The sequence below is a fragment of the Carassius auratus genome, chromosome 3, assembly GCF_003368295.1.
Source record: "Carassius auratus strain Wakin chromosome 3, ASM336829v1, whole genome shotgun sequence".
NCBI classification, from domain to species: domain Eukaryota; kingdom Metazoa; phylum Chordata; class Actinopteri; order Cypriniformes; family Cyprinidae; genus Carassius; species Carassius auratus.
The window spans coordinates 27,083,531-27,105,113 of record NC_039245.1 but is presented as its reverse complement, the minus strand read 5'-3'; the positions used below and the strand labels follow the sequence as shown (position 1 = coordinate 27,105,113).

Here is a 21,583-nt window from a genome sequence, read left to right as displayed (position 1 = left end):
AGAGGTTTTTATACTGTATCTAAGGTTTGGAACATTGTTTTTGCTATTGTGGGATGTTGTGTGTTAACATTTGTAAATACTACCAAAACGATCCATAATTTTGTTGGGAGGTATAGCTTGTCTGTTCAGAAAATGTAAGCATTGTGGAAATGTGTTCATTGAATCCATATTGTGTGAAAACGACATGAAATGTGTGAATGGTATGGCCACAATAGACAGATGCTGTGCTAATTGTGTTTAGAGTTTTGAAAATGTGACAACTGCTTGGACAAATGCTTGTTAGCGATTGAAAAAAACTGCAAAAAGACCTGACTACAGCTTTACACATTACAATTTGCATCTTAAATTTAAGACAATATTTGCAGTTTGACAGATTTAGAAATGCAGTCGATTATTTATCCACATCTTCCTTTGTCCTATTTAAAATAATACAGACAACAACAGTAGATTAACAGTTTGTTTCACTATATTAGTGCATAAATACGCAAACTCAGTATTGAACCACATTAAACTCATAGTGTTTAAGTGTTTAAACTCATAACAAAAATTTCTTCAGATAGAAGTATCGTTTTTCTTATTTATGTCCATAATAGGACTGAGTGTGCATTATTGAGTGATAAAAACATATCTTATGTCTATTTCATTCATAGGAACTCCACATATGCAACACAAAAGTTGTAGAACTCATGACGTTCCAGGAAATCCCTAATATGGATAAAAGCATCCAGTAACTGAATAAAAAGATCGAAACACTTTGATGGATCAAACTGAAGACCGTAAACACAAAATGCAATAATATATGGGACATTATATGTGAATCTATTGTGCATCTATTTATAAAAAAATAATAATTTTAATCGTTCAGTGCCATTAAATATAGGCTTTTATTACCTTTAGATTTTAATATTGAACAATTAATTAGGCCTATTATATGTATTACATAAATTGATACACTACTTATGTTTTCTTGTGGTGCTTTTTTATAGTCTAAAAAAAGTTAGTAGTAGGAGGAGGAGGAGGAGGAGGAGCAGGAGGAGTGCTACTACTAGATTAACTTTTAGTCAGAATCCATTTCATAGCTTATTGAGTTCTGCACAAACAAATCCTCTCATTAAAACAAAACAAAAAAATGTAAAAACCCAATGTTAGTAGTAGGTCAATCTTTTGTCTGGGACAGCTGAAAATCATGCAGTGTGTCTCTGCCTGCAGCTAAGTTTATACTGTATGGGCCTCTTTCATGAAACTTGCTTAAATACATGAGTAAATTCAAAGTAATTTGCTCGTAAAACAGACGAGCAAATTCCGATCACAGACCTTCCTAAGAACTCTCCTCCGGATTCACAAATGCTTCATAAACACCAGATTTTATAGTTAAATATGTGTAAAATAATCAATTCCGATCATTTGAGAATAAGGTGAGCATGCACGCTCATTCACAATTCGCCTAATCCCTGCCTTTGATTTACAATAATATGTCCAGGAACGCTGTGCAAACTTCTGTACTCCCTTCTCAGATTTGGTTCCAGTATATTGCTTAAAGGCCAATAAGGCTAATAGGCCATATTACAGAACAGAAAATATTTAATAAATGTGTGTCCACCAAAGCATTTTAGCCATCTAAAGCATTTTAGCCAGCTAGGTGCTCTTCTGAAAATGACCTGCTGGTGGCTCTTGAATGCTTTGGTGGCACAGCCTTTTTCCAGCTGAGACACTTTGGTTGTTATTATTTCAAATGTCGACAGCAGTAACGTATTTCTAGTATCTTATTTTGCACACTAACATGAACACTTTCTGTTGTTGTAGATTATCTGGCTGTATGGTGACAGCAGAAGGTTGTGCTGCTCTGGCATCAGCTCTGACTTCAAACCCCTCACACCTGAGAGAGCTGGACCTGAGCTACAATAACCCCGGATATTCAGGAGTGAAGCTGCTCAATACAGTCAAACATCTGGACAAACTCAAGTAAGTTGAGCAGAAACAATCATCCTGTGTGCTTTGTATGTGAGAGAGGTTTTTCATTTCATTCTTTTATTTCGGATGTTGTCAGGAGATGCTTTGTTTCTCACAAAGAAAATCAGAAAGACTACATTCTTTTTTTTGCTCCATCCACTTAATGCATACAACAAATAATGTTCATAAAATTACACAACACAATTATCCTTCAGAGTAAATTAAGAGACATAATGGACACAGATGTCTATCAATATATAAACATCTATACCAGGACAGCCAGGCACGAGAACAGTTTCTTCCCCCAGGCAATCTACCTCATGAACAGTTAAATGTTCCCCACTTATGCAATAAAAATGTGCAATAACCTTATATTATTTGTTACCCCTATTTGTCCTGGTACAACCCTGCATCTCTATTCTATTCCATTATCAGCTATAGCATAAGTGTACATACAAGTTATTTATTTTTCAATATTTGTCTATAATGACACATGGATTTTTTTATATATATTTTTTTTTTTGTATTTGTGTTGTCTCTGTGTACTGGAAGCTTATGTCACTAAAACAAATACTTGTATGCGCAAGCATACTTGGCAATAAAGCTTTTTCTGATTCTGAGCTGAACAACAACAATGATGATGATGATGATTCTATGCTGCAATCTTAAAGAATTCATCACTTGATGAATCTTTAATTAGACAAAATGACTCCGTGCACCTGTAACACTTTTAGTTACGTGTTTACCCAAAAGATGTTACAAACAAAACAAACAAACATTTATCTGATGATAAATGGTCAAATGTGTATTTTCTTTAAAGCGCTATATAAATAAAGGTGACTTGACTTGACTTCGACTTGCAAACACATAATACATTGCGTCAAAGCAACTGAACAACATTCATTACCAAAACAGTGTATCAATAATGCAAAATGACAGTTAAAGGCAGTTCATCACTGAATTCAGTGATGTCATCTCTGTTCAGTTTAAATAGTGTCTGTGCATTTATTTGCAATCAAGTCAACGATATCGCTGTAGATGAAGTGACCCCAACTAAGCAAGCCATAGGCGACAGCGGCAAGGAACCGAAACTCCATCGGTGAGAGAATGGAGAAAAAAACCTTGGGAGAAACCAGGCTCAGTTGGGGGGTCAGTTCTCCTCTGACCAGACGAAAACCAGTAGTTCAATTCCAGGCTGCAGCAAAGTCAGATTGTGCAGAAGAATCATCTGTTTCCTGTGGTCTTATCCTGGTGGTCCTCTGAGACAAGGTCTTTACAGGGGATCTGTATCTGGGGCTCTAGTTGTCCTGGTCTCCGCTGTCTTTCAGGGCAGTAGAGGTCCTTTCTAGGTGCTGATCCACCATCTGGTCTGGATACGTACTGAATCCAGGTGACTGCAGTGACCCTCTGATCTGGATACAGACTGGATCTGGTGGCTACGGTGACCTCGGAATAAGAAAGAAACAGACTAATATTAGGGTAGATCCCATTTTTCTAATGATGTAGCAAGTACATCGGGTGTTATGGGAAGTGTTCCCGGTTCCGGTTTACCTAATTAATGCAGCCTAAAAATCCTTTAATGGATTTGGATATTAAAAGCATATTAGTACGTTTTGTGTAAGCCGGGTTAAATAGATGGGTCTTTTTAATCTAGATTTAAACTGCAAGAGTGTGTCTGCCTCCCGAACAATGTTAGGTAGGTTATTCCAGAGTTTAGGCGCCAAATAGGAAAAGGATCTGCCGCCCGCAGTTGATTTTGATATTCTAGGTATTATCAAATTGCCTGAGTTTTGAGAACGTAGAGGATTATAATGTAAAAGGAGCTCATTCAAATACTGAGGTGCTAAACCATTCAGGGCTTTATAAGTAATAAGCAATATTTTAAAATCTATACAATGTTTGATAGGGAGCCAATGCAGTGTTGACTGGACCGGGATAATATGGTCATACTTTCTGGTTACTGGTAAGAACTCTTGCTGCTGTATTTTGGACTAGCTGTAGTTTGTTTACTAAGCGTGCAGAACAACCACCCAATAAAGCATTACAATAATCTAACCTTGAGGTCATAAATGCATGGATTAACATTCCTGCATTTGACATTGAGAGCATAGGCCATAATTTAGATATTTTTGAGATGGAAAAATGCAGTTTTACAAATGCTAGAAACGTGGCTTTCTAAGGAAAGATTGCGATCAAATAGCACACCTAGGTTCCTAACTGATGACGAAGAATTGACAGAGCAGCCATCAAGTATTAGACAGTGTTCTAGGTTATTACTAGGGCCGGGACTCGATTAAAAAAAATTAATCTAATTAATTAGAGGCTTTGTAATTAATTAATCGAAATTAATCGCATTTTAATCGCATATAAATATTTGACCTGAAAACAGTGAGAAGTATTTTTTTTTCATATGGATTTATAGTATACCATTGAATAATGACTGAATACATAAGCTTAAGCAACAAAATATTGTTTATTTTTGTTCAACCAAGTCTAGCAGACCAGTGCAATTTTTGCCATGAAGTGTAACAATAGCATATTTAGAAACAATTTAGAAATAGTACATTTCAGAAATTCAGGAAGCTTATAGGTGCTGGAACCTTCTGTAAAGAGTTTTTTAAGTAAAACACAATACTGTTAATTACATTCAGAACATTGGAAACACTGACTATTAGAAAACATCTCTCTGTTGCTTCAGAGCCCATAACATACTAAGTCCAACTCTCAATAACATTGGCCAAAACAATAAAGAGTTCAACATAAACTGTTGCACCAACAAAATAATACATAGTTCAACATAAAGTGTAAAGTCCACGTTAGCTGCTATATGTTTTGCGTTGAGGTGATACTTGAGGCTCGATGTGCTGCAGTGATATGTGGAGCGAGCTCTAGTTGGTGCTTCATTATAATTGGTCCGCCGAAACAAATCCAGTGAGAAACGTTCCGCGGTGCAAAAATGAGTTATTAAAAATGCGGGAATTTTTTTTCTGTAATTAATTAATCTTAGTTAACGCGTTATTTTTTGTGTAATTAATTAATCTCAATTAACGCGTTAAAGTCTCGGCCCTAGTTATTACATGCAGAGTTTTTAGGTCCTATAATTAACCCCTCTGTTTTTTTTTTTTTCAGAATTTAGCAGTAAGAAATTACTTGTCATCCAGTTTTTTATATCGACTATGCATTCCATTAGTTTTTCAAATTGGTGTGTTTCACCGGGCCGCGAAGAAATATAGAGCTGAGTATCATCAGCATAACAGTGAAAGATAACACCATGTTTCCTGATGATGTCTCCCAAGGGTAACATATAAAGCTTGAAGAGTAGCGGCCCTAGTACTGAGCCTTGAGGTACTCCATACTGCAATTGTGATCAATATGATACAGTACATCTTCATTCACTGCTGCGAACTAATGGCGGTCATATAAGTACGATTTAAACCATGCTAATGCACTTCCATTAATGCCAACAAAGTGTTCAAGTCTATGCAAAAGAAGTTGTGTGTTTTTGATGAGAGGCTTAATAACAGCCAGTTTGAAGGTTTTGGGGACATATCCTAATGACAATGAGGAATTAATAATAGTCAGAAGAGGATCTATGACTTCTGGAAGCACCTCTTTTAGGAGCTTAGATGGTATGGGGTCTAGCATACATGTTGTTGGTTTAGATGATTTAACAAGTTTATACAATTCTTCCTCTCCTATAGTAGAGAATGAGTGAAACTGTTCCTCAGGGGGTCTATAGTGCACTGTCTGATGCGATACTGTAGCTGACAGCTGAATGGTTACAATTTTATCTCTAATAATATCGATTTTAGAAGTAAAGTAGTTCATGAAGTCATTACTGCTTTGATGCTGTTAATATGTTTGCAAACTCCATGTATGAAATGAACCAGTAGCCCAGCTGCTAAAGGACAATAAGTTATCAAAATAATCAGTGTTAAATGTACTGCTTCTGTGACCATGTGATTTCTCAGAGTGTAAAAAAATTAACTCTGATGAATTGTTAGAATACCTACACTTGCGTTCTTGGCCACTTGAAAGTGTGTGCTCGTGACAGGAAGTAAATGCACAAGACTTTCCCAGGTCTTAAAAATGGCAAAGCACAGTACCCTTAATGCTCAGGAGTGCTATTTGAGGCTTAGTGTATCCCATAATGCATCATGTTTTGAAAATAAATCATGAGACTTTTTGCTGAGATCTTGTAAGAGTTCACGGAAACCTTTCCAATGCAAGTTAAATATTAATAGAATAATTAGGTATAACATCATTTGGTAGAAAAACAGTGTTTTAACATTTTATTAGTGCAAAGACGAGTAGTGGTGATTATTTATTTTGTACAACATTTGCAACTGCTTTTTATCACTAAATTAGAAGCAAAAAATATGAAAATTGTCATCTTGTAGGGACCACTTAACAGACATTTAGTATTTAGTATTTACAATTAAAATAAATCTATATTACAGCACTATAAGTGTGTCCCATCAGGTAATGAAAAGTTCGACACACACTTGTGGCCTTCATCCTTATTTGAAAATTTATGCTAAATACAGGAAATATGTCATATAAGTTGTCAAGTGGTCAAGTGTAAAGACCACAAGGGTGGGTATTTGGACAAGACATGAAACAGTGCTTCAGTTAATGAGGTAATCAAATGATTAATTAAGTGATGATTATGCATTACTGATGATGGAAGGAAAGCGAAAAAATGAGAACAGAAAAAGAAAATCATAACTACAACTGACTTCCAGCCACAGTCTTAGATGAAATCCAACTGAAATAAAATGCATAAATTCTATCAAGATCCGAATAAACAACTCCATGAACCGCATTACCAGGCTCATGCATTACTAACCAGATTGACTGCATTACTAATCAGATTGACGTTTGAAACCAGAGTTTCGACTCCTAACCCCAGGGTTGGGGGTTCGAGTCTCATGCCAGCAATACCACAACTGAGGTGTCCTTGAGCAAGGCACCAAACCCCCAACTGCTCCCCATGTGCCGCACCATAAATGATGCCCACTGCTCCGGGTGTGTGTTCACGGGGGGTGTGTGTGTTTGTGTGTGTGTGTGTGTGTTCACTGCTGTGTGTGTGCCCTTTTTGAATGGGTTAAATGCAGAACACAAATTCTGAGTATGGGTCACCATACTTAGCTTTATGTCAAGTCATCACTTGATTTCTGTCAGATGATCACAAAAGTTCTTTAGAATTAACAGGTTTACTTTTGTTCAAATTTTATTGAAATAATAGTTTTGTTTGCTATAATTATCATGCAAAATTCTGATTCACTGATTTCATTCACCATTTGATATGTAATTATATACTGAAGATGTTTTTTACGTAATAAAAATGTATTATATTCCACATTATAGCAGTAATTATAACAATCTGAATGATATTACATAATATGCATTATATAAAGAAAGTTTTGAACTACTGTGCCATTCAGACACACAGACATCAAGAATCAGCGTATGAATCTCAACACTGATGGCAATCAACAAAAAGCTAAATGCTGCACTGCATGATGGGTACCAGCATAGTACAAAACTCATCCATGGCTCCAGAATGCATTTCGGCATTAATAAATGTATGCACTCAATAGTCTTGGTATTTTTATATATTTGTTTTGTCTTTGGTGTGACTTTAGTAGCTTGTTTTGTGATGTTTAAGTTGATCTGGTGATCTGAATATTTAGTTGATTGTCATCATTGTTGAGATATAATGCAATTCTTGATGTCTTTTTTTCTAAATGATGAAGTACTTTAAAACCGTTTGTGCACAATGTGTTTTTGAAATTGTCCAGAACAGTAACAAATACATCTCAAAACGCAAATAAAATCAACACTTAGATGGGGTTTCTTTCACCAGCAATGATAATGTGTTGTGCATCTGCTGTGAAATACTAATGAATCTGTCTCCCCTATTTAAATACTATGGGCTAGTTGCATATCTCCGCCATCTTGGATTTCCGGTCTTGCGAGTGTGTGCGTAGGTATTTCCGGCTGTGCTTAAAGTCAGTGCAGAGAACCAGAGAAGTCCAAATATTACCTTCTATATGTTTACAGGATTTATAATATCACTTCATATGCAAATAAGATATACACTGCTATTATCACTATACTACAAATGTTAACTGAGCCAGTGGATTTGAAACCTGTGTATGTTTCGGTCCTGTTGAATTAAATACACTAATGTTCACTATTGTTCACGAGATGAAAGTTTAACTCATGGTGTGTATACACAGCTATATAATGTATTTTATCTTACCAAATATGTAAATGTAAAAAATACTTATTTCTCGAAGATGTTTGCATTGTTATTATTATTTTTATATTAAATATTTACCTCGTGAGACGTGGGCTGCGATTTATCTTCAGAAGTATCCATTTCTCAATTGTACACATACATCAGTCCGTTTTATCGTTATTTTCACAAGATTATTTTACACAGTAAAAAATACGTGACTTTTAATATCTGTTTAATCTGATAATTAATGCAAAACAATAACAATGGCTACTGGTAGACAGATAATGATTTATGCTGCAGATCTTTCACAAAACAAATAACCAGATAAAAACACACATGAATGCAAACAGCGATCTTTTATTTAAGGCACCTACCATAATTATACTACGTTTAATTGTACAGTTAGTTATAAATTATGTTATCAAATAAAGTTAATAAAACGCTTTATCAGAAATCTCTGTGCGTCTTGTTTGACAGTCAGAAACAATTATCTTACATAACAGAACAAAACCAGCTCTTCGAAAATGAAAAGTATTGCATATTTGAGAGGTTTGTGTTTGAAAAAAGAAATCCCTGTGGACCTGAACTGACGCTGATCCACATAATCAACAGAAGAATAAAGCAATCTCCGCGTTGTATCTTGATGAATTTCCACACAGAGGTACGCAGAATATAGGGAGGATGTTTCCCCATGTTTTTGATATACCACTCTGGGCTGTTAAATTTGAAAATCTTTAATTATATACATCTAGCCAAAGTTTCATATGTAAGTTTACCTTACAGTCAATGCGAGCGTCGCAAGACCGGAAATAAGTACGCACACACTCGCGTCGCTGAAGCTCACCGGCGCCATCTTGTGCAACTAGCCCATTGATTCAATGGAATTAATATCTGATTTGATATACAGGTAAATATAATTTTGTTTGTGCATTTGATGTTGTTACTATCAGTAGTTTAATTGTTAAATGATGCCCCTTAACCTCTTAGATAGGGTTGTGCGATATTGACCAAAACAAAAAATACATGTATGTTTAAACAGTATTTTGCTGAATGTGTTTTTGTGCTGGTACGTTTGCAGGTTTAGGCATGTCATGCAAACAAATTAATATGACCCTAAAACCACCAGTAGATGGCGGTAAGTGTCCGTTTAAAAAAAAAATACTGACTCATTCAATCAAACAATTTGTTCATAACAGCTGATTCAATTAGAAATAAAGCAAGTGACATCTTTATGAATCGAATTATTAAATCATTGGCTTACACGATTCATTCAAAAACAGATTCATTCAGAAAGAATGAGACACACAACAGCTCTGCCTGAAAAAAGGCAATGTTATGTTTAAAATCTATCTCGTTCAATTAACTTTCTTGTTGAACTGTTGTATAAGATTAATAGCACATTTGTGATATTACATTTGCACACACATTACAATTTTTAAGAAAACACTTTCTTGTGAGATATTATTTAAATATATCTTATATATATACTCACCTAAAGGATAATTAGGAACACCTGTTCAATTTCTCATTAATGCAATTATATAATCAACCAATCACATGGCAGTTGCTTCAATGCATTTAGGGATGTGGTCCTGGTCTAGAGAATATCCTGAACTCCAAACTGAAAGTCAGAATGGGAAAGAAAGGTGATTTAAGCAATTTTGAGCATGGCATGGTTGTTGGTGCCAGACGGGCCGGTCTGAGTATGATAGATGTTTTACAGCACTGCGCATTATAACCAATCACACACGATTCTGTTGAGCTTATGAATGCAATGGGCAATCAGAGGCGATCAGATGAGTCATCTCTAAAATACCGGTGCTTCACATTTAATATAAAGTCAGTCGTATTAAAAATGTTATGGCATGACACCTATATCTGTTACTTAAAGGGTTAGTTCACCCAATAATCAAAATTATGTCATTAATGACTCACCCTCATGTAGTTACAAACCCGTGAGACGTCCGTTTCTCTTCAGAACACAGTTTAAGATATTTTAGATTAACTCTGAGAGCTCTCAGTCCCTCCATTGAAGCCGTGTGTACGGTCTACTGTCCACATCCAGAAAGGTAAGACAAACATCATCAAAGTAGTCCATGTGACATCAGAGGGTCAGTTAGAATTTGTTGAAGCATCGAAAATACATTTTGGTCCAAAAATAGCAAAAACTACGACTTTATTCAGCATTGTCTTCTCTTCCGTGTCTGTTGTGAGAGAGTTCAAAACAAAGCAGTTTGTGATATCCGGTTCGTGAACGAATCACTCGATGTAACTGGATGTTTTTGAAACAGTTCACCAAATCGAACTGAGATTTGTTTTAAACTATTCACATCTCTAATACGCATTAATCCACAAATGACTTGAGCCGTTAACTTTTTTTAATGTGGCTGACACTCCCTCTGAGTTGAAACAAACCAATATCCCGGAGTAATTCATACTCAAACAGTACACTGACTGAACTGCTGTGAAGAGAGAACTGAAGATGAACACAGAGCCGAGCCAGATAACGAACAAAATATATTTTTTGCATAATCAGTGCTATACTTGATAAAGTCATCTCCAGTGGTGGACAGTAACGGAGTAGCTTTACTTTGTTACTTATGTACATTTTTCAAGTATCTGTACTTTCCTTGAGTAGTTTTATTTTGAGTACTTTACTTTTACTTCACTACATTCCAAAGCATAAAATCGTACTTTTAACTTCACTACATTTCATAAAACATATCATTACTCCCTATATATCATGTGCTCCGACATGCAGAAGTGGTGTCTGATTCATCATGAACGAACTGAGTCTTTTCAAAATATACTTTTAAACAGGCGGCAAGGAAGTCGACCGGAAGTTGAAGTCGGGTGAGGGCTGCCATCTTGCAGCAGAACTTCACTTGCGTTAGCATCCCATTGACTTCCATTCATTTTGGCGTCACTTTGACAGCGAATAACTTTACATCTGAGGCGTTTAAAGACTCCGTTTGTCCATTATTTATTTCTAAAGATACACGACAATGTATAAAGGGCTCCATTACCTTCTATGTTACATTATGGCCCGTAGAAACAGTTTTTGTAAAAAATAGGCTAACGATTGCGTCATAACCACTCGGCTCTCTGTCGCATTACCGTACAGACAGGAGGAGAAGCTCGCAGGCAATTAACTTAATATGGCGTACTGGCATTACATTTTAAAATACTATACAAAATAATTAATCAGAATACTTTCTCCTGCTCACTCACGACAAAGAACTCCCCGCTCAAGCTCGCCGTCTCTGCAAGATTAACGATGGCAGTTTGCACGCAGAGCCACTTAGAAGATTTACATCTGTCAGACAGGTTGCTGATGTCGTCAAGCTTCGTTTGAGCCTGCGCGTCAGAAACCGAAGTGCTAAAGAACGCTAAAAATGGGCTTCACTTGTCTCAATTGAGTTCCATTGGGGTCGCTGTGTCCATTTCTTTTACTGTCTATGTTCTGGAGTCGACCACTCACTGATTCAAATGAACCGTTTAGTGCGAGTCTACAGAAGTAAGAACCGGGAGATCTTGTGAGCGCGCGTGCGTCTGATGTTGCTAAAAGTAAGTTATTAATGTCGACATTTTGGATTAATTATTGTAACTGAATCATATTTACGTCAAAATTGTCAGTTGTTTGTGAACTAAATCCGTTGTAAAGAGTGATCTATTTAAGCCCACTGAAATGCTCGAGTGCAGACACATCAATTTTAGAAAAAAAAAAAAAAAAACTTAAAATAAAACAGATTAAATACAATAACTCATGCACGTTCAAATTCCCCGCTGCCGTAATGTTAACAGTTTTATTAAAATGTCCTATGTGACGTCTGTTTTTATATTGTTTATCAACAGTAACGTTATAAATATGTATATTGTTTGGATTAACTAGACGAGTAGACAGACATGATTGTTTATTCATAACTGTACTGAAAATAAGTAAATATTGTTAGCTGATGCTAACTGTCTAGCTAACAAGCTTGTTGGTGCTAAGTTGAGGTAATTTTTATAAATGTCCAAATATTTTTATTCACCCACAGATAGATAGATAGATAGATAGATAGATAGATAGATAGATAGATAGATAGGATGAAAAGAAAGGATGTGATGTTCAGAACATGGTAACTACAGTAATTATTAAAGAGGGGAAGAGATGCACCCCATTTGACCAGGGGTGTTTTTAAACCACAGACAAGGTTTGAGAAGGAAAAAAATCATTATGAAAATATAATTATATTTTCCTCAATGTTCTTCCTAACTTCAGGCCTTATTATCATGTCATATATACAGTACAGACCAAAAGTTTGGACACACCTTCTCATTCGAAGAGTTTTCTTTATTTTCTTGACTATGAAAATTGTAGATTCACACTGAAGGCATCAAAACTATGAATTTACTCATGTGGAATTATACACATAACAAAAAAGTGTGAAACCACTGAAAATATGTCATATTGTAGGTTCTTCAAAGTAGCCACCTTTTGCTTTGATTACTGCTTTACACACTCTTGGCATTCTCTTGATGAGCTTCAAGAGGTAGTCACCTGAAATGGTCTTCAACAGTCTTGAAGGAGTTCCCCGAGAGATGCTTAGCACTTGTTGGCCCTTTTGCCTTCAGTCTGTGGTCCAGCTCACCCCTAAACCATCTGGATTGGGTTCAGGTCCGGTGACTGTGGAGGACAGGTCATCTGGCGCAGCACCCCATCACTCTCCTTCTTGGTCAAATAGCCCTTGATGCCTTCAGTGTGACTCTACAATTTACATAGTCATGAAAATAAAGAAAACTCTTTGAATGAGAAGGTGTGTCCAAACTTTTGGTCTGTACTGTAACTTTGATGTTCTGTAAAACAAACTTTAAAATACTTTGTTCTTACTGGTGAAAATCAGATGGTCATCTCTGTTTTCTCTCAGGATCATCATAGTGTAAGCTTCACAGTTAACATTACTCTCATCAGCGTAGTCCATATCAACAACAAAAATATATCTTGACTCCATATAGGGGTTATTTTGGAAAAAATCCCAGGTATTTTGAGCAGTAGGATTAAAAAAAAATGTGCTAATATAAAATTAAATTAAGTAGCCTATATAAAATTGCAAACATATCACCTAAAGCAAACAGCTCACAAGAGCTCATTTAGACATTTGAAACAGTTTGTTTTTTTACACTTACAGATTGGTTCTATTCAGTCAATCTGTTTTGCAGTTCTTTAAACTGTTGTTTTCGCTTGCAAATCACCGTTCACAGGCTTGCAGTGCTTTTGACTGTCTTTTGGCAAAAGAAACGTGCCAAAAGTGTAAGCGCGGAAAAATGGAAGTCAGAAGCATGCAGATCATATTTATTTTGCTTTAGCATGAAGCTGCAGTTTCACAATACATGAATTACACTTACAAGTAACAGTAAAATGCTGCAAATCATTTTTTATTACGCTTGAAATGCGATTTACACCTTTACAAAGCTTCTCTTGCGCATGCAAATTTAATTTACGCTTACAGTCTTATGTACACTTCAGCAAATATTACCCTGCGTATGCAAATCTTTATGACGTCATTTTACCTTCATACTAATACTTTAGGAAATACTAAAGAGACACAAACACCGGATTACCCCATCAACAAAACCTTAAAAATGATATTATAAGACACTGCGTAGTGCAAGTTGTGAAAATTATTCTTTGAATTGCCTTCCTTGTGATCCTAACAGATCATCCTGTCTCATGTCGCAACTGTGTCATTTTACAGAAATGTCCACTTTTGGTATGGCAAGATGTCTTAAAATTAGGGCTACCCCCTTATAGTTCAATAACCTCAACAAGAAGAGGCATAGTCGACAATTTTATTAGTCGCTTAAAAAAAATCCACAGGAATTGGTGAGGACATGCAATCTGTGACGGACAGATCATTAATGGCTGGTTTTTGTGGTAATACAGTGCATCCAAACTCTCGAATATCATTCATTGACCACAGATGTTTTATCATCTGAAATTGTTAAGTAGTAGAAACTTTACATGGCTGTTCAATCTAATGTCAACATGGCTCACAGCATGACAAATGGCTCTTAAAATACTCCATTTTGGTCATACCGATAAGAGTGATACATCTTTCAAATCTGTAAAGCCTCTACGTTTATTTGTGTGCACTCACTATAACAACAAAACACTGTACTTTTGTAAAATAATGAAAGCAAACAGGAGGTGCTTTCTGTCTTCTCTGCCTCTGTGAACTTGAGTGCGAAACTCTGTGTATACTTGCCTTACAGATATTAAACCTATAGAGAGAGAGAGTGGAATGTCTACTTTCAAATGAAACAAATTAAATCTGAAATATATATTCTCAGATTATTTGATCCGCATGATACTTGCAAGCAGGCACATTCATTACTGTGGAAATGATGAGTCAGAGTCGCCGAATTCATCTCTTTAACCAGAAACACAGAAGACACTAGTTCATCTATTGATTATTAAAATGTTAATGCAGTTGAATCTTACTGTTTTCCCCTGATATATTCATCATCACTACTTCTGACAGTGTGCTGTGGCAACCTTTGTGTGTTCTTCAGCTATGGCAATTAAAAGCATGCTTTAAAAAGGTTTATTAATAAAAATGATTAGTCGACTAGGGATGTAACGATTTACTCAACTTTACTCAATTTTTTTTTTCTTTTTTTTATCTAAGTGATATTTATTATGAATTAAATGTGTCCTTTTATTATTGCTTGGATAAAATATTGTACATTTCCTTGTGAAATTGCAATAGAACTATAATATACTAATATAGCACTTGCATATTATTGCTCTTTTGTTGGTTTTGATTGCTACTATTGTCCTCTTCTGTAAATTGCATTGGACAAAAGCATCTGCTAAATGACAATTTTTTATATAATGTAAATAGCATTTTAATCATTATCCAAACAAAGATGTTGCATACATGCAACATGAGCATTTTTTTACTTAAATTAGACTGTATAATTTCGAAATTTGAATCAAAAACTGAATGGTTTGGCTAAACTATACATTAAAACACGAAACTTCAGCAGACGGGCTGAACGAGCAGGTGGAGCTTGAAGACTAAACTTGGTTTCTGCTGTAAATGAAGCAGCGCTCCACTTTGCTGAATTTTAATATTCCCCTCAGACATACATTCATAGAAACGCCTAGATGAATTGCGATTGGTTTAGCCTCTCAACTGATTCTTTTACTAACATTTAAACTCAGACCACATTATAAGATTACCTTTTAAAGGAGGGGGGGGGGTGAAATGCTATTTCATGCATACTGAGTTTTTTACACTGTTAAAGAGTTGGATTCCCGTGCTAAACATGGACAAAGTTTCAAAAATTAAGTTGTACATTTGAAGGAGTATTTCTGTTCCAAAAATACTCCTTCCGGTTTGTCACAAGTTTCGGAAAGTTTTTTTCGAGTATGGCTCTGTGTGACGTTAGATGGAGCGGAATTTCCTTATATGGGTCCTGAGGGCACTTCTCCCGGAAGAGCGCGCGCTCCCGTATAGCAGAGCACTGAGAGCACAACAGACTTCACTGATCAGAGCGAGAGCGTCGCGAAATGTCACAAAAGAAGTGTGTTTTTGGTTGCCAGGGCAAGACAACCCTGCACAGATTACCAAAAGAGAAACAGCATTAAGGGACCAGTGGATGGAGTTTATTTTTACAGAGCATCAACGGAGTTGTGCAAGTGTTTGTGTTTGTTCCCTGCATTTCGAAGATGCTTGTTTTACAAACAAGGCCCAGTTTGACGCCGGATTTGCACATCGTTTATTTCTTAAGGATAATGCAGTCCCAACGAAAAAGGGTCGCGATTGTGTGTTGGAACCGCATGCGGTGAGTAAAACTGCTTCAAATATCTCTGTGTTGTTAACTTAGCTATCAGTGCATAAGCACGTCAAGTAAACAACATGCGATGTTGTCATCAAACTGCACTTTCCACATTTACAGCTTAAAAAAAAAAGATGACAAAATGGAACTTATTCATTTTCCAAAACCGCTAAACAAATATATACAGTTTCAGTACATACCACATAGAGACGTCTGCTGATGCTGCTCTTGTTAAATTTCAGCCTCTGGATCTGATTCTGGATCATAAATAAACGGCTGAATCTGACTGTTAGCCATGGTTTGTTTTGGTTGGTTTTTCCCTCACGGTAATGTCAGTTTCCACATGCTCTCAACTCAAAAGCTTACTGGCGCTCGTGATTCTTTAGCTCCGCCCACACGTCACGCCTCCAGCCGGTCGTGTTTTTCCGGGAAAAATCGGTACAGACTATCTTTCTCTTATGAATATAATAAAACTAAAGACTTTTTGGAGTTATGAAGGATGCAGTACTACTCTATAGGTACTCAAGATTAACAGGATATTGAGTGAAAACGAGCATTTCACCCCCCCTTTAACTTTTATGAATGCACATGAATGACAGTTTAAAGGTTTTTTTGTGCATTTATTTAAAGACCGCATGTATCACGGTTTCTTTTTTTCTTCATCATCATCTTTTTTTGTCGTACTACTTTGGCAATATTAAAGGATTTTATTAAATATTATTCCTCAGTTTTTCCAGCACAGGTAGTCAGAGTTACAGAAAATTATGACAATACAAGAAAAAAGATTTTTTTTTATTTTTTTTTATCAGGATTGTTAAAAGCGTGATTGAAAGATGTTAGTTAATTTGCAGAACCATTTATTTGCTATAACAATGAAAATAAACAGTGATAAAATCCTTTAAATCTTAACTCTAGAGTGTAACAGAATTCAATGGATTTAAAAATTATCATGTCACACTTTATAAAAAAAAATAAAGTAACTGACAATGAATCACCAGTGACAAACATAAGACCAACGATGAGTCTAAATTGTTGCATTTGGCATATATTTGGCAGTTAGTGAAAGCAGATTCACTTCTCTGGTGGTACCCATAAGGAAGGTGTGACACTTTTCAAATAAATGCATTTCACAAAGGCATTCTGCAAGGTATCAAACCACATTTTGTCATCATGGTTTACTCTCTTAAGTAGTTTAATCCATTTGTATTCTAGTTTTTACTATTCCTTAACAATAAAGTAGGTCACACCAGTGATGTCAACTAAAAGCTTCATATGAAATCAGTTAAATTGATTTAACAGATCTTCAGAAAAAGAAGGAAGTCAACTGATGTCATCAGTCTGATATTAATTTCAAAATAAAAGATTTGTGTTAAACAGTAACACCGGTGACCCAACTCCAGGCGAGCACTATTTTCAATATAAAATTTATAATATTCATTTGGCATTTTGTTTTTTATGTCATTTACATCATATATTTTATAGTTACAAATAAATTATTGTATTTTAAATGGTAGAAAATCTTTTTTTTTTTTTTACCTCAAAATAATCCACTTCCCCTCTGTATAAATGTCTGTCAATTTAGTTTTGTGCTGCCTGGAATTAAATATAATTAATTAAAAAACACACATTGCCACATTGATGGCTCAAGGTGTCATTTTTCAAATGACAAAATGTTTCATTTTAAAATGTAAAGAAATTTTAACCCTAAAGTGTTTTTCAAGTGTAATATTTCTGTAGAGGTTAGAGACAAAAAAATTTACATTTCATTTAATTGACCAGAATCCATTTCTCCTTCAGCTCATGTCAGAAATAGAGAGGGACATTAGTTTACTGTCAATCTGTGCCACATCGAGTGTAGACACAATCAGCGATTATAATGGGTTCTGTTGTCTAGAGTCTCATCCGGTGAAAACATGGGGTGAAATTAGCAAAGAGCTGCAGATCGTGTCACTGACACACTGTTTTATTTGCTTTAGTTTGCTGGGGATTCATTATTATCGGGTGTCCGCCATTTTGTAGTGCTGTCCAAATTCTGAGTGAACGACTTCATTCCCTACATTCATCCACTATGAACATAAAACCATTACAAAAAATATTATAATTATATACCATATATGAAACCACAAAGCTGACGCGGCGTATGTTTAACTGCAATATAAAGTAATTTTGAGTGTTATTGCTATTAATATTATGTTCTAAAATAAGGTACATGTAATATAGTACATATAAGTACATATGACAATGTTTTAGCAACAGCCCCGAGTCTCTCGCGCAGTGTATACGTCACCGTCCGAATCTGTTCACTCCTTCCTCAACCACACTATAGGGACTAGTGAATGAGTGAGTGATTTCAGACACAGCATATGATGCAGGCTTTTGAGAGACACTGAAAGTGAAGGATGATGCAGCACTGACTAGAGCAGATCCAACAACGTCACAACACAGAAATGTGAATAAACCTGCAGTTTTGAATGAGCCGTCTATAAAAACAGAGCAAGATTTTGATATAAAATCACACTAACATTATAAGTGAACCTCAGAGTATATTATAAAATAATAAAAATGCAGTTCATTAACCATTTAATGACAAATTACAGCGATTCACATTTTTATGCAGTAAAAGTTTTTTATTGCATACTAATATAAATACAACAAATAAAACAATAGCAATAGCAAAAACCATATGATTAAAGTAAAATCTCCTTATTTTATTCATTTATCTGATGCTTTTATCCTAATTCAATTTCAATTTAATTTAAATAAGCTGAAAACACTGTTATTTTACAGGGATTTCCTGAATTATTACAATCAAACACTTAAAAAAAAAATAAAGAATAGTAATGTTCAGATAAAGCCCGAATGACTGGCAGCAGATCTCTAGATCTCAGCATCTGCTCTGCTCTTCTTCAAACAAAACTTCTCAGTGAGAATTACCTGAGGTTGTGATGTTGATGAAGTCACTGTTGTGGAGAGAAGAGTTTGATTTAGTTGGGTTTCTAAAGCTTGTTTATGTGAGTGGAAATCACAAGAGAAAATCTGATCAGGTGAAGTTTATTATTTATGAATTATGATTCAGTGATCTCAGCCTGAGCCTATTGTGTGTGTGTGTGTGTGTGTGTGTGTGTGTGTGTGTGTGTGTGTGTGTGTGTGTGTGTGTGTTCTAGTGTGGATCATGGAGGAGAGTTCAGGATCAGAGCAGGACTTCAAAAATGTAAGTCCAGAAACAGTCACACAGTTTGAGTGTGTGTTGTTCAGTTGTTGTAAATGTGTGTGTTGTAATGTGTGTGTTGTAATGTGTGTTGTTGTAATGTGTGTTTTGTTCAGTTGTTGTAAATGTGTGTGTTGTTGTAATGTGTGTGTTGTTCAGTTGTTGTAATGTGTGTGTTGTAATGTGTGTGTGTGTGTGTTGTGTTCAGACGCCTGTGATCTCACACTGGATCCAAACACAGCACACACTCGACTCGTTGTGTCTGAGGAGAACAGAAAGGTGACGTGTGTGCTTCAGTCACAGTCATATCCTGATCATCCGGACAGATTTGATGGGTGGTGTCCTCAGGTTCTGTGTTCAGAGACTCTGACTGGACACTGTTACTGGGAAACTGAGAGGAGTGGAGATGTTTATATATCAGTGTCTTATAAAGGAATCAAGAGGAAAGGAGGGAGTGTTGACTGTGGGTTTGGAGATAATGAAAACTCCTGGAGTCTGATCTGCTCTAATCACAGAATCAGTGTCTATCACAATCGTCAGGAAACTGTCATACCTGCAGCTCCAGGCTCCTGTAAGAGAGTAGGAGTGTATCTGGACGAGTCGAGGGGGTCTCTGTCCTTCTACAGCGTCTCTGACACACACACACTCACACACTTACACACATTCACACACACATTCACTCAACCACTACACGCTGGATTTAGACTTTATACTAACTCTTCAGTGTCTCTGTGTCACATTAAACACACACACACCTGACTGACTCACACACGCAGACACACACACACACGCAGACACACACACACTCACGCACTTACACACACTCACACACACATTCACTCAGCCACTACACGCTGGATTTAGACTTGATTACAACTCTTCAGTGTTTCTGTGTCACATTAAACACACACACACCTGACTGACACACACACACACACACACACACACACACACACACACACACACACACACACACACACACTCTTACACACATTATTAGTGTCTAATGGTGTGAAAGTGTGTGTTTTCATCTGAACTCAGAGAGAATCTCAGTCTGCAGGAAGCTGAATATCAGACACGAGACAGTTTCCTGTTTAAGAGCATCAGGATGAAGATGTTTCTCAGTCAGAGAGACTTTCTGTGTTTCTCTCCTCCAACAGAAACCAGACACAGATACAGACAAACTCTGATGTTTGTGTGAAATCATGTCATATCTACACTATTGTGTCATGATCTCAGGCCGTATTTCTGGAGAGCGTGAGATTGTAGTCTTAAAGAATTCAGATTCAAAAAACTTCATCATCATCATCATCATCATTATTATTATTATTATTATTATTATTATTATTATTGCTGCTAGAAAAAAAGTGTTTATGCAACTGGTCTTTAAATTCTTGTTAATCATTTAATTGTCTGAGTCTTTAATTAAACTGAGCATCTTCATTTTTGGGTCACACTTGCTTCTTGAAATGTAACTTTTTTTTTAATCATTAAACATTATAATAAAATATCTTCTTTTTCAAGAATATTTGTTGCTGATTATTTCAAATTTTGATACAATTTTATGATACTGAAATATGTATCCAACTTTGAGTTATTTTTCCATTAAGATTAAACTCTGAGCCACTTTATTTTTGAGCCACACTTGCTTCTTGAAATGTAACTGTTTTTTCTTCTTCTTCTGGAAAATCAATGTAATATATTGTTGTTCAATAATATTTTATTGTTTATTATGTAGAATTTTGAGAAGATTTTATGGATATCATTCAATATTTATAAAAAAAAAATTGTGGTATTTTATCCAAAATTAATTACAACCTGAGCCCCTTCATTTTTTGGTCACACTTGCTTCTTCCTACTTCAAATGTATCTTCATTTTTATTTTTCTTCAGGTAAATCAATTTAATATAATTTGGCTCAATAATATTTTCTGTTCATTATTTCGAGGTTTGAGAAGATTTTATGAGAATATGCAATATCTATTCAAGTTTTATGAGCTATTTTATCCATTAAAATCAATTAAACTGAGCCTCTTAATTTCTAGGTCACACTTGCTTCTTGAAATGCTTTTTTTTTTTTTTTTTTTGGAAAATCAATTAAATACATTTTTGTTCTGTATTTTTTTTGTTGATTATAATTTTGAGGATATTTTATAGTGATGCAATATTTATAGATTTTGTGACCTATTATTTCCATTAAGATTAAACTCTCGAGTCCCTTCATTGTTGTGTCACACTTTATACTTGAAATGTATGTTTTTTTTGTTTGTTTGTTTGTTTGCTTGTTTTTTCAGAAAAATTTATTTAATATGTTTTGGTTCAATAATATTTTTGGATTATTTTTCGAATTTG

At 35.5% G+C, this 21,583-nt stretch overlaps 1 long non-coding RNA gene across 1 annotated transcript; it reads left to right on the top strand.

The window, feature by feature from the left end:
• The first annotated feature begins 1,037 nt into the window (after positions 1 to 1,037).
• On the top strand, positions 1,038 to 20,714 carry LOC113053070 (uncharacterized). Its single transcript, XR_003277157.1, has 3 exons — positions 1,038 to 1,962; positions 19,189 to 19,235; positions 19,441 to 20,714. It is a non-coding gene; the product is annotated as an uncharacterized LOC113053070 (long non-coding RNA).
• The last annotated feature ends 869 nt before the right edge of the window (positions 20,715 to 21,583 follow it).